Genomic DNA, 11,698 nt, shown 5'->3' with positions numbered 1-11,698 from the left:
GCCCTCTTCAGTACCTTAATTTTGGCGTTGGTTTCACTTCAAATGACCTCCTGAAATTGAAATGGTTCCCAGATCAAGATCTGGTCAGATCTGTCTTTGCCGAATTAAACCAGTAGATTGGAGACGAATCTCTGAATGAAACCAACTGGGTAAGAACCACCTATTCAATACCTTTCAGATGCAGCAGACCTCATATTTTTGTGATTTGTTTATGATTTTTGGTTAATTAAACTTGTTCTGTGTGTTCTGCAGACATGGCTGTTAGCTTTTAAATCACCAAAAATCCATTTTTGAACCTAATTGAGTGATTCCAATTTTGTAGGACTGCTGCATGTTTTCTTAATCATCTCAAACAAGTTTCAAACATTTATCTGTTGTGCAAATCCAGAGAGAAAGCAAATGGTACAGAGATGCAGTAAACTTGTAAATCCATTTTTGAGAGTTTCAGAAACAATTTGAACCCAAATCCAATTGTGTGTGAATCTCTGTTTAATATCTTTCAAATGCAAGTGGCCTCATATTTTTAGGATTTTTATACGATTTATGGATTACAGATCTTGTTTTCTATACAGTCAGATTCAAGGAAATTCCTAAAATTGTAGGTTTAATATTTTTGGGTGATTCCAATTGGGTTAGTCTTGTATTAGTACTGGCTATCTAGGAAAAATATTATTAGTCTCTGTTCATACATATCTATTGTTGTTAGTAATGTTTATGTGTGACATGCATTGCTGAAGCAAAACTTTTCGGTTTCTTTAAAACCCTTGACCAACTCTTTTTAGTAGAGATGGGCAACCTTTGTTTCATGCTTGCAAAACAAAACCTCTGCAACTTAACATTAGCTCTTTTGTTTAGCTTGAGTTTTCAAATGGTGTGGTATCTTGCTTGCTTCCTATTATTGTATAGTGTTAAGTGAGCAAATTAAATTAGGAAAACTAATTTCTACTTTTCCAAAAATGTTTGAAATTATGTGGTGAATGTTTGTGATGCCAAACTAATGCTTTTGTCCTCTTCATGATGTTATCTACCAGGGGATAATTGGTTTATACCATGGTGATAACCGAGAGAGGAAATTGATAAGTTGTGATGCACTCATGCCTCTACTAGGTAAATAAATGGGGTTTTCTAAATTAAGACTCTTAAAGTTGTTTTGTGGTATCTATAAGTCCTTAGTTTGTTATACCTTGGCTGCATGGTTAGTTGTTGATTGTTGAATGTTGTCTTGTTGGTGCAATGTGATTGATTGTGTTCCTTTTATATTTTCCGGCGATAGATGCGAACTATTCCGGAGGAAAAGAAGAAGAGGAATCGGACGAGGATTTTATTTATGTTATTGGGATTCTTATATTGATGGGGTTGAAGAATTCTAGGGACAAATAAGCCAAGGCAAGCCATCTTTTGACCTCTTGCTTTTTATCCTTCTTGTTGTGCTCATTGCTCCATTATATACTTGGTTCCTTGTATCATGTGTGATTTTTGGTCCTCTACTCTATGCATACTTATTCCCAAAGTATGTTGAACCCCTTGTTGATGATTTGCATACTTGCTCCCAAGTATGTGAACCCCCTTGTTGATGTTATGCATGCTTACCCTAAGCATGTATGCCCCCTTGACCATATCCATGTTGTCATCTTCTTAGTGGTATGATGATTAACATCATGACCCCTGTTTGAATCATCTTAATTATGTTGTCCCTATACATGCTTATCCTAAGTATGTATGATCCCCTTAAAACCTCAATTATCATCCCCTTAGTGGTATGATGGTTAGCATCATGTCATTGTGACTCTTAGTTCATTCATAAAACCATAGGTTGGGAACCCCTTGGAAAAAGACCTTGTTGAAAAGAATTTTTGAAAACCTTGGGTGAGTTGGACTTACCCAAGCGTGTGTTTATGAAAGGAAAGGATCTTGGCAAAGATGGTGGAAAAGAAAATCTTGTTTTCGAAAACTTTGGCGCCTAAGTATTCACCCGTGACAATTAACCCGCGCAACCACATTACCCTGGAGTGGGACGGGGCTTAGCTCGTAGTTTGTTCTTCTTAACATGGGACACCGCACAACTATATAAGGGTAAGGTTACCCCTGAATCCGGATTATCGTTGGTGGAGACAATAGTATAACGGGAGGCCTTCAGGGCTGACCCGTCCGGAAGACACTATGGGTCTCCTGGCTTGGCGGTGGAGCCACGCTCAAAGTGAGGTGAGCTGCCACGGTGCCGGGGAGGTACATACTCCATAGGGTAGGATCCCGTGCTAAGACGAATAGGCGAAAGGCTATGTCCGAGTTTTTGTCATGGCATAGTTGATATGCGGGGATGATGCCCACATGATGAACTCGCGGATCTTGTGGGGAAAGTGTGCAAACTCTGCAGAGTTAAATCTATTCGAATAGCCGCGTTCGCGGTCATGGACGGTTGGAATGGCTATTGCTTAGCCTGATGAGTTTTTGGTTTACAAAAATTGTTTGGAAAATGAAAGAAAGGAACTTGTTTTCGGAGTACCAAAAGGGTACGGGAATGGTTTGGTTGACCATATGGAGATGGTCGGAAAGGAAACAAATTGGGTTACCCCCTCCCTAGTGTTTTATGTTGTAGAACTCTTTTGAAGTATCTTCTTCAACAAAGATATAGAGATGTCATAGAACCCCTTGAGTATCCCCTTCTTCTAAGATGTCGGGATGCTATATCCACAAGAGAAACTATTCTTCCTCTCTTGTCTCTTTTAGTTAGCTTTGTTAGCATCTTTCTTGATGGTTTGCGAGTACAATTCCAAATGTACTCACGGCTTTGTCCCTGGCTATTTACTTGGCCAGACTTGGAGGAACACGATGGATGAAGAAGGAGTTGACGACGTCTATGCGAGCTAGGAACGTCTTCCCAGTCAGTTGCATGTAGGGTTATGGCAGATGACTTGGGTACTGCGCTGCTGAAGTGATGTTGCTACTCTGATGTTTAGTTAAGCCCTTCGCGGCTATTATGTAAGTATTGGTCATGTGACCATGTTGTAATTTTCTTATTCCGCTTTGTAATGGATGGTGTAATTTGATATCAGTTCGGTTATGTGTTCACGGCGCACTGATCATGGGATCGTGAACTATATACATAACAGGGAATTTCAGACAGCTAGTCCGGGGTCCCCACAGAGCTGGTATCAGAGCCATCCTGACTGTAGGAGACCTTAGTTAGCATGGACGTTAGTTAGGAAACAAGTACTTGGGAAAAACTATTTATGAAACAAATTGTTTCTTTAGTCAGAAGTATAGCTTCTACTCTTCTTATTTATTCAAAGCTTCTAAATTCTTATCACTCCGCTTTATAAAAAGGTTTGAAAATTCTTGCTCTACTATCTAAACCACTTCAAAACTACATGTTGGACGATGTCCCCAACTCAGACCGGAGGCTCGAAGTCGAATATGGATCAAACCTTTTGGAGTCTCGTGTATCTCAAACGACAGCTGGAAGATTGGAGGCCGACTTAGTGTGCCCACAAAGGGATAATTAGATCATGTCTTTGGTTGTCACCAAAGTCTGTCAGGGAGCTGACCTTGTTCCTCCGTGGACTTGCACTTTTTGCAGTCGTCAGGGATCAGGTCCTCAGTCTCTTGACTAGTAATTTTTAGGCCAGCCACGAGAAGATATTGACTTCGGGAGCACCTCAACAGCTACCTCTTCGAAGACCCCATGTTTCCGGGATGTCGAGACTAGAAGTTCTACACAGTTTTCTCCTCCGCCTCAACATCAATGACTCAACACCCGGCCCCTTCACCACCAAATGCTACAAGGATCCAAGTTGAAGTCGATGCCAGCAAGATGAAGACATCGATATATGTGACCAGCCCCAAACCCATAGGATGGATAGGAAAAACTCAATCGCTTCGATTGAGCTACCCCCACGTGTTAGGTATCTCTAGATACTTAGAGTGCCTTGTTTGGTATGCTGATTGCTTGTAGTTCCCTAGTGTGCTGCCTTGAGTGTTTGTATCTGTTTGTTGTGTGCATGTATGTCTTGCTATTTAGATGTTCCCGCCCTTTTTAATTGTTTAAATTTGTAAAACAGAAATTAAAAATGGAAATCTGCCAGTGTACTGTTTTGCTAATAAAAATAGTTTGGTAGCTCCGATTGATGTGATTCAAATTGCACTAGAACCAGTATGAAATTAATCTTTCAGATGCCACTGACCTTGTATTTTTAGGATTTTTGTGCGATTTTTAATAAATAAAACTTGATCACTGTTTCTGGTTAGTATTTTGAGTCTCAAAAATTGAAAAATAAACATTTTTGGATGATTCCAATTGTGTTGATCTTGTTTTGTTACTGTGCATCTAGGAAAAATACCAGTAGCCTCTGTTAGTGGTATTTTGTCTCTGGTTATGGTTGTATGGGTGTCACCGGCAATGATAGGATTAAAGTTTGCCTCGCCGACGTTATGCTAACTGCTAGTCAGTGGGATAGGTTAACGGAAGACTCTAACTCTAAACCCGTTAGCAGTTGTTTTTCAACCGTTAGGGAAACTAACTCAGACCCCTATCTACGCCAACAAAACAAAAGCCAATACCTTCAAGATCCGCTGAAGCATCTCCACTTCATCAAGAAAGCAGAAGCCCCTACCTCCAAGAGTGACTGCACCTCTACCAGAAGACTTACTAACTTGGTTTAACCTTGGTATATAATCGCGCTAACCCCGAGGATATCTTTTTGAAAACCACCCCCCCCCCTAACACACCGTCTAACTAGATGAGAGAACATTAGTGTCAAAGACAAGCTACATCACATGGTTCATCTGGTCCTCCTCAAGTGAAGCTCCTGAAGATACCTCAAGAACTCAAGGCTAGGTGCAACTTACCCGCTCACCAACTGGTATAAGTCAGCACCGACCCGCCAGCTGATGATTGTCTTCGACGACCTCTGTTGCTGTTTCATATGGATACCAACTAGGTGTTTCATCAACTTACTAACTCACCGCACGTCCTCTATGGTTTAGTTAACACCGTGAGTGCCTCTTGAAGTTGTGGTCTGCACGTCGCCCCCGAAGATTCTTCAACTGAACAAGGAAGATCGATGACTTCTTCAGAAGCCCTCGAGAGGACCGCAAGGCAGAAGCTCTAAGTTTTTTCGAAAGCCCGATGAAAAATCTTAAGGATTCGTCTTCCACTAAAAGTTGGAGCTAACCCTCAAATTTTAAATCTTTCTAAAACAACGTTGAAAACGTGGGATTGCACTAGCTCCCCTCGAAGCCGTGGACTACACAACGCCTTCAGAAGATGTTCGACTCAAGACGAGAGATCAATGACTTCTCCCAAAAGCGTCTGACAAGACCCGTGGCTGAGGCTCTAAGTTTTCAGGAACCCCGCTGAACAATCTTAAGGGTGGAAGACTTCGTCTTCCACTAAAATCAAGCTAACTCTAAAAAGTTTTCAACCCTGCTCAAGCCCCGTTGGGTGCACTACCCCTCCCACAGTCTTGAACCACCGCTAGGATCTTGAAGAAGCTACAGATCCAACACCGGCCTGGAGTAGTCAACCTCTTCATGAAGCTCGCTATCGGCAAGAATCCATCATGTCTCTCAGAAGCTGAAGTTGCGACCCTCTCAACAACGACACGCCGACAGAAGATTGGAGTCTAACTTTCGTTAAGCTTTACAACCCCTCTAGTTCTACGCTCAGTAATCTCGGGACGAGATTATTTTAAGGGTGGAAGATCTGTAACACCCCAACTTTTGCAACCTTGATTAATTGTCCTTAATGCAAAAATCAGGGGGAACAAAAACTTTTTCTTTAAGCTAATTAGATGAATTGCCTTGATCTGTCTGTTAAGATAAATTGCTTTGATCTGTTGGTACATGTATTATTTTGTATTGCTTGTTGAATTTTGTTCTTGAGCTACCTCAAAGAACAACACCTCTAGTGGTCTGACAAACAAACTCACCTAATAAAACACATGTGTGACTTAGAAAAAAATTGTTTTCCTTTTTACTACATCAAACTCTTCTCCTGATGGCAACCTGAGTGTGCCATCTTGATTTTTCTCCTTGTGTTGCAACCTAGCTCAATCATCCTTAATTCAAAACTTGGGATCATCTACCCCTCATCACATCCTTCTCTTATACCCACTCATCCTTGTTGGTTTTGAGGCCATGTCGACCATCTGTGTTGATAGGCTTAAAATGTCCAGACTTTGGCAATTGATCTCTAAGCACCCACAACTGTTATTGTTGACTTCAATGCATGGATCTCATCTATGCAACATCCTCTTCAACCTCCACGTCTTGCATGTCTCAGTCTATCCTTGCAACTCCTATATTCAACCTGATCTTATACCCTATCCAGTGTTTCAACACTAGATCACTTCTTCCTCTCTTACTTCTTGTTCTTATTTTTATCCAGGTTTAATCTTCACAAAACCAAGAGTGGGAATGATGGGTACATTTTGTAGCCACCCTCTACCCTTGAGAACACTCCTCCCTATATTAGTTTCCTCTCTCAAAAACCCTATTGTTTTTCCTTCTCTAGTTTTGATCACAAAACTACTTCTAGTTTTATTAAATCTTTTCAAGATAATTCTTCAAGGAAAACAAGGAACTGAAATGGGTTTTGTTTTTCATCCCATTTCTATCAAGTACTGATTTCTAAAACATTATTTTCTATCTTGCTTTCTTTTTAGCAAAAGGCTTGTTTATGATACCTACACCATTTCTTGTTTACCCTCTTACTTATTCTTACATTGGAGAAAAACCCTACTTTACTTGAGAAAGTAAGTAGAATATTTTGAACCCCTATGTTCCAACTAGTTTATCTCAACACTTTCAAATTTCATTCCACTTGAGTTCATTCCCAATTGTCCCTAGACAATTGAGGTGTTTCAAATACTTTTCAAATAAGTTCTCTTTCAAATGACAACTCTTGCACATCTGGTGTACATCTCTGATCTACCCCATAATGTTCCTTGATCCTCCAATTCTTGACCAAATGGATGATCCTTTGATACTTTCCAATCAATCCCAATTGACCTCTTATTGAAGAACAAGTTATATCTCATCATACCCATCTCAACCCTCTATTCTTTCCATCATCACCTTGACCTCATGTATTGATGATTTATGTCAATATATTCATCCTTGTGAGTCTATGTTTTACATCCTTCACTATCTCTCTAAACCTTGGACTCTTTACCACTTAAAGGAATCCATTATCTTTGCATGACACAAGTGGTGTCATGTGTCTTGTATAAGCACTTGAGTGTCGTGTGTCTCATCTTGTTTTTGCATAATTCAAATCTCAAATCTTGTGGAGGCTATCTCTCAAATGGCCTGCACTTGAAACCTTGCACACCACCATCGCCATCACACTCTCCATCCATCTCTTTCTCTTTTATATTTTCATTTACATCATCAAGCCACTCTCAGCTAATCATCCCAACCCTCAACCTTGGTCGACATACATAAAGTGGCATTTGCACTTTGCATGTTCACTTGTGTTTGTCAAGAAGAAGTAGCCGGCCATGCCAAGCTCTTGGCATGCATGAGCTGAAATTCCTTCATCTTCACTTTCTTCTCTTGCAAGCATTGCCTCCCAACTACTCCCATCAATAAATGGGCAGCCACCTTCCTTGGCCAATGAAAAAGGAGGCAGCCACCCCTCTCCCTTTATAAATACCCCTAGCCGGCCACCCCCACTCTCCTTTGCTTCATTTCTTCCCACTCTACACTCCCTCACACTCTCCTCCTCCACTCCCCACGAAAATGCTGCTCCTCTTAGCTCCATAGCCGGCCATGGCCATGGAAAGCCAGCCAAGAAGAAGCTCCCCTCCTCCCTCAAGCTCCTCCTCACCATGAGAGCATCCCTCTCACTCTCTTCTTCCCTAATCTTTGATGAATCCAGCTCTCTCTCTCCTTTCTCCTCTCACTAGATTGGATCTTGATGCAGGTGCATGTTGGTCCAAGCATGGAGAAGCTTGAGAATCCTCAGATCTGAAGTTGTAGAGCAAAGTTCGTCCAAATCCCTGCAGTAATTTCTGCTATCTTGCTGTTTCAGATTCTGGTACGATTTGTAAAATCCGCCAAATCTCGTGTGCAGATCCAAATTGAGTGATTCAAAGTTCCACAGATAGGTATTGAAAAGATCTACAACTTGGCGTTGGTCTCATCCTCAAATTCCTTACGAATTTGCCTTGGTAAAAAGAGTTCTGTAATCATGCAGAATCACTGTTTGTTAGATTTATCCCGTTTTACAAAACCTTTTTGAGCAAACTCAACTGTGGGTGAAAGCCCTCTTCAGTACCTTCATTTTGGCGTTGGTTTTACTTCAAATGACCTCCTGAAATTGAAATGGTTACCAGATCAAGTTCTGGTCAGATCTGACTTTGTCGAATTAAACCAGGAGATTGGAGACGAATCTCTGAATGAAACCAACTGGGTAAGAACCACCTATTCAATACCTTTCAGATGCAGCAGACCTCATATTTTTGTGATTTGTTTATGATTTTTGGTTAATTAAACTTGTTCTGTGTGTTCTGCAGACATGGCTGTTAGCTTTTAAATCACCAAAAATCCATTTTTGAACCTAATTGAGTGATTCCAGTTTTGTAGGACTGCTGCATGTTTTCTTAATCATCTCAAACAAGTTTCAAACATTTATCTGTTGTGCAAATCCAGAAAGAAAGCAAATGGTACAGAGATGCAGTAAACTTGTAAATCCATTTTTGAGAGTTTCAGAAACAATTTGAACCCAAATCCAATTGTGTGTGAATCTCTGTTTAAATATCTTTCAAATGCAAGTGGCCTCATATTTTTAGGATTTTTCTACGATTTATGGATTACAGATCTTGTTTTCTATACAGTCAGATTCAAGGAAATTCCTAAAATTGTAGGTTTAATATTTTTGGGTGATTCCAATTGGGTTAGTCTTGTATTAGTACTGGCTATCTAGGAAAAATATTATTAGTCTCTGTTCATACATATCTATTGCTGTTAGTAATGTTTATGTGTGACATGCATTGCTGAAGCAAAACTTTTCGGTTTCTTTAAAACCCTTGACCAACTCTTTTTAGTAGAGATGGGCAACCTTTGTTTCATGCTTGCAAAACAAAACCTCTGCAACTTAACATTAGCTCTTTTGTTTAGCTTGAGTTTTCAAATGGTGTGGTATCTTGCTTGCTTCCTATTATTGTATAGTGTTAAGTGAGCAAATTAAATTAGGAAAACTGATTTCTACTTTTCCAAAAATGTTTGAAATTATGTGGTGAATGTTTGTGATGCCAAACTAATGCTTTTGTCCTCTTCATGATGTTATCTACCAGGGGATAATTGGTTTATACCATGGTGATAACCGAGAGAGGAAATTGCTAAGTTGTGATGCACTCATGCCTCTACTAGGTAAATAAATGGGGTTTTCTAAATTAAGACTCTTAAAGTTGTTTTGTGGTATCTATAAGTCCTTAGTTTGTTATACCTTGGCTGCATGGTTAGTTGTTGATTGTTGAATGTTGTCGTGTTGGTGCAATGTGATTGATTGTGTTCCTTTTATATTTTCCGGCGATAGATGCGAACTATTCCGGAGGAAAAGAAGAAGAGGAATCGGACGAGGATTTTATTTATGTTATTGGGATTCTTATATTGATGGAGTTGAAGAATTCCAGGGACAAATAAGCCAAGGCAAGCCATCTTTTGACCTCTTGCTTTTTATCCTTCTTGTTGTGCTCATTGCTCCATTATATACTTGGTTCCTTGTATCATGTGTGATTTTTGGTCCTCTACTCTATGCATACTTATTCCCAAAGTATGTTGAACCCCTTGTTGATGATTTGCATACTTGCTCCCAAGTATGTGAACCCCCTTGTTGATGTTATGCATGCTTACCCTAAGCATGTATGCCCCCTTGACCATATCCATGTTGTCATCTTCTTAGTGGTATGATGATTAACATCATGACCCCTGTTTGAATCATCTTAATTATGTTGTCCCTATACATGCTTATCCTAAGTATGTATGATCCCCTTAAAACCTCAATTATCATCCCCTTAGTGGTATGATGGTTAGCATCATGTCATTGTGACTCTTAGTTCATTCATAAAACCATAGGTTGGGAACCCCTTGGAAAAAGACCTTGTTGAAAAGAATTTTTGAAAACCTTGGGTGAGTTGGACTTACCCAAGCGTGTGTTTATGAAAGGAAAGGATCTTGGCAAAGATGGTGGAAAAGAAAATCTTGTTTTCGAAAACTTTGGCGCCTAAGTATTCACCCGTGACAATTAACCCGCGCAACCACATTACCCTGGAGTGGGACGGGGCTTAGCTCGTAGTTTGTTCTTCTTAACATGGGACACCGCACAACTATATAAGGGTAAGGTTACCCCTGAATCCGGATTGTCGTTGGTGGAGACAATAGTATAACGGGAGGCCTTCAGGGCTGACCCGTCCGGAAGACACTATGGGTCTCCTGGCTTGGCGGTGGAGTGATACGTCTCCAACGTATCGATAATTTCTTATGTTCCATGCCACATTATTGATGTTATCTACATGTTTTATGCACACTTTATGTCATATTCGTGCATTTTCTGGAACTAACCTATTAACAAGATGTCGAAGTGCCGATTCTTTGTTTCTGCTGTTTTTGGTTTCAGAAATCCTAGTAAGGAAATATTCTCGGAATTGGACGAAATCAACGCCCAGGGTCCTATTTTGCCACGAAGCTTCCAGAAGTCCGAAGAGGAGACGAAGTGGGGCCACGAGGTGGCCACACCCTAGGGCGGCGCGGCCCCACCCTTGGCCGCGCGGCCCTGTGGTGTGGGCCCCTCGTGCCGCCTCCTGACCTACCCTTCCGCCTACTTAAAGCCTCCGTCGCGAAACCCCCAGTACCGAGAGCCACGATACGGAAAACCTTCCAGAGACGCCGCCGCCGCCGATCCCATCTCGGGGGATCCAGGAGATCGCCTCCGGCACCCTGCCGGAGAGGGGAATCATCTCCCGGAGGACTCTACGCCGCCATGGTCGCCTCCGGAGTGATGTGTGAGTAGTCTACCCCTGGACTATGGGTCCATAGCAGTAGCTAGATGGTTGTCTTCTCCCCATTGTGCTTCATTGTCGGATCTTGTGAGCTGCCTAACATGATCAAGATCATCTATCTGTAATTCTATATGTTGCGTTTGTTGGGATCCGATGAATAGAGAATACTTGTTATGTTGATTATCAAAGTTATGTCTATGTGTTGTTTATGATCTTGCATGCTCTCCGTTACTAGTAGATGCTCTGGCCAAGTAGATGCTTGTAACTCCAAGAGGGAGTATTTATGCTCGATAGTGGGTTCATGCCTCCATTGATATCTCGGGACGATGTGAGAAAGTTCTAAGGTTGTGGATGTCTTGTTGCCACTAGGGATAAAACATTAGTGCTATGTTCAAGGATGTAGTTACTAGTTACATTACGCGCAATACTTAATGCAATTGTCTGTTGTTAGCAACTTAATGCGGAGGGGTTCGGATGATAACCTGAAGGTGGACTTTTTAGGCATAGATGCATGCTGGATGGCGGTCTATGTACTTTGTCGTAATGCCCAATTAAATCTCACTATACTCATCATAATATGTATGTGCATGGTCATGCCCTCTTTATTTGTCAATTGCCCAACTGTAATTTGTTCACCCAACATGCTGTTTATCTTATGGGAGAGACACCTCTAGTGAACTGTGGACCCCGGTCCAATT

General features: G+C 41.1%; 1 long non-coding RNA gene across 1 annotated transcript; it reads left to right on the top strand.

The window, feature by feature from the left end:
• Window positions 1-8,232: 8,232 nt before the first annotated feature.
• LOC127312495 (uncharacterized) lies at window positions 8,233-10,490 on the top strand. The gene is made up of 3 exons (XR_007858403.2): window positions 8,233-8,413; window positions 9,297-9,372; window positions 9,539-10,490. It is a non-coding gene; the product is annotated as an uncharacterized lncRNA (long non-coding RNA).
• The last annotated feature ends 1,208 nt before the right edge of the window (window positions 10,491-11,698 follow it).

The sequence above is a fragment of the Lolium perenne genome, chromosome 7 (genome assembly GCF_019359855.2).
Source record: "Lolium perenne isolate Kyuss_39 chromosome 7, Kyuss_2.0, whole genome shotgun sequence".
In the NCBI taxonomy this organism is placed as follows: domain Eukaryota; kingdom Viridiplantae; phylum Streptophyta; class Magnoliopsida; order Poales; family Poaceae; genus Lolium; species Lolium perenne.
Note: the sequence above shows the minus strand (reverse complement) of the source record. Positions and strands in the feature narration are given on the sequence as shown.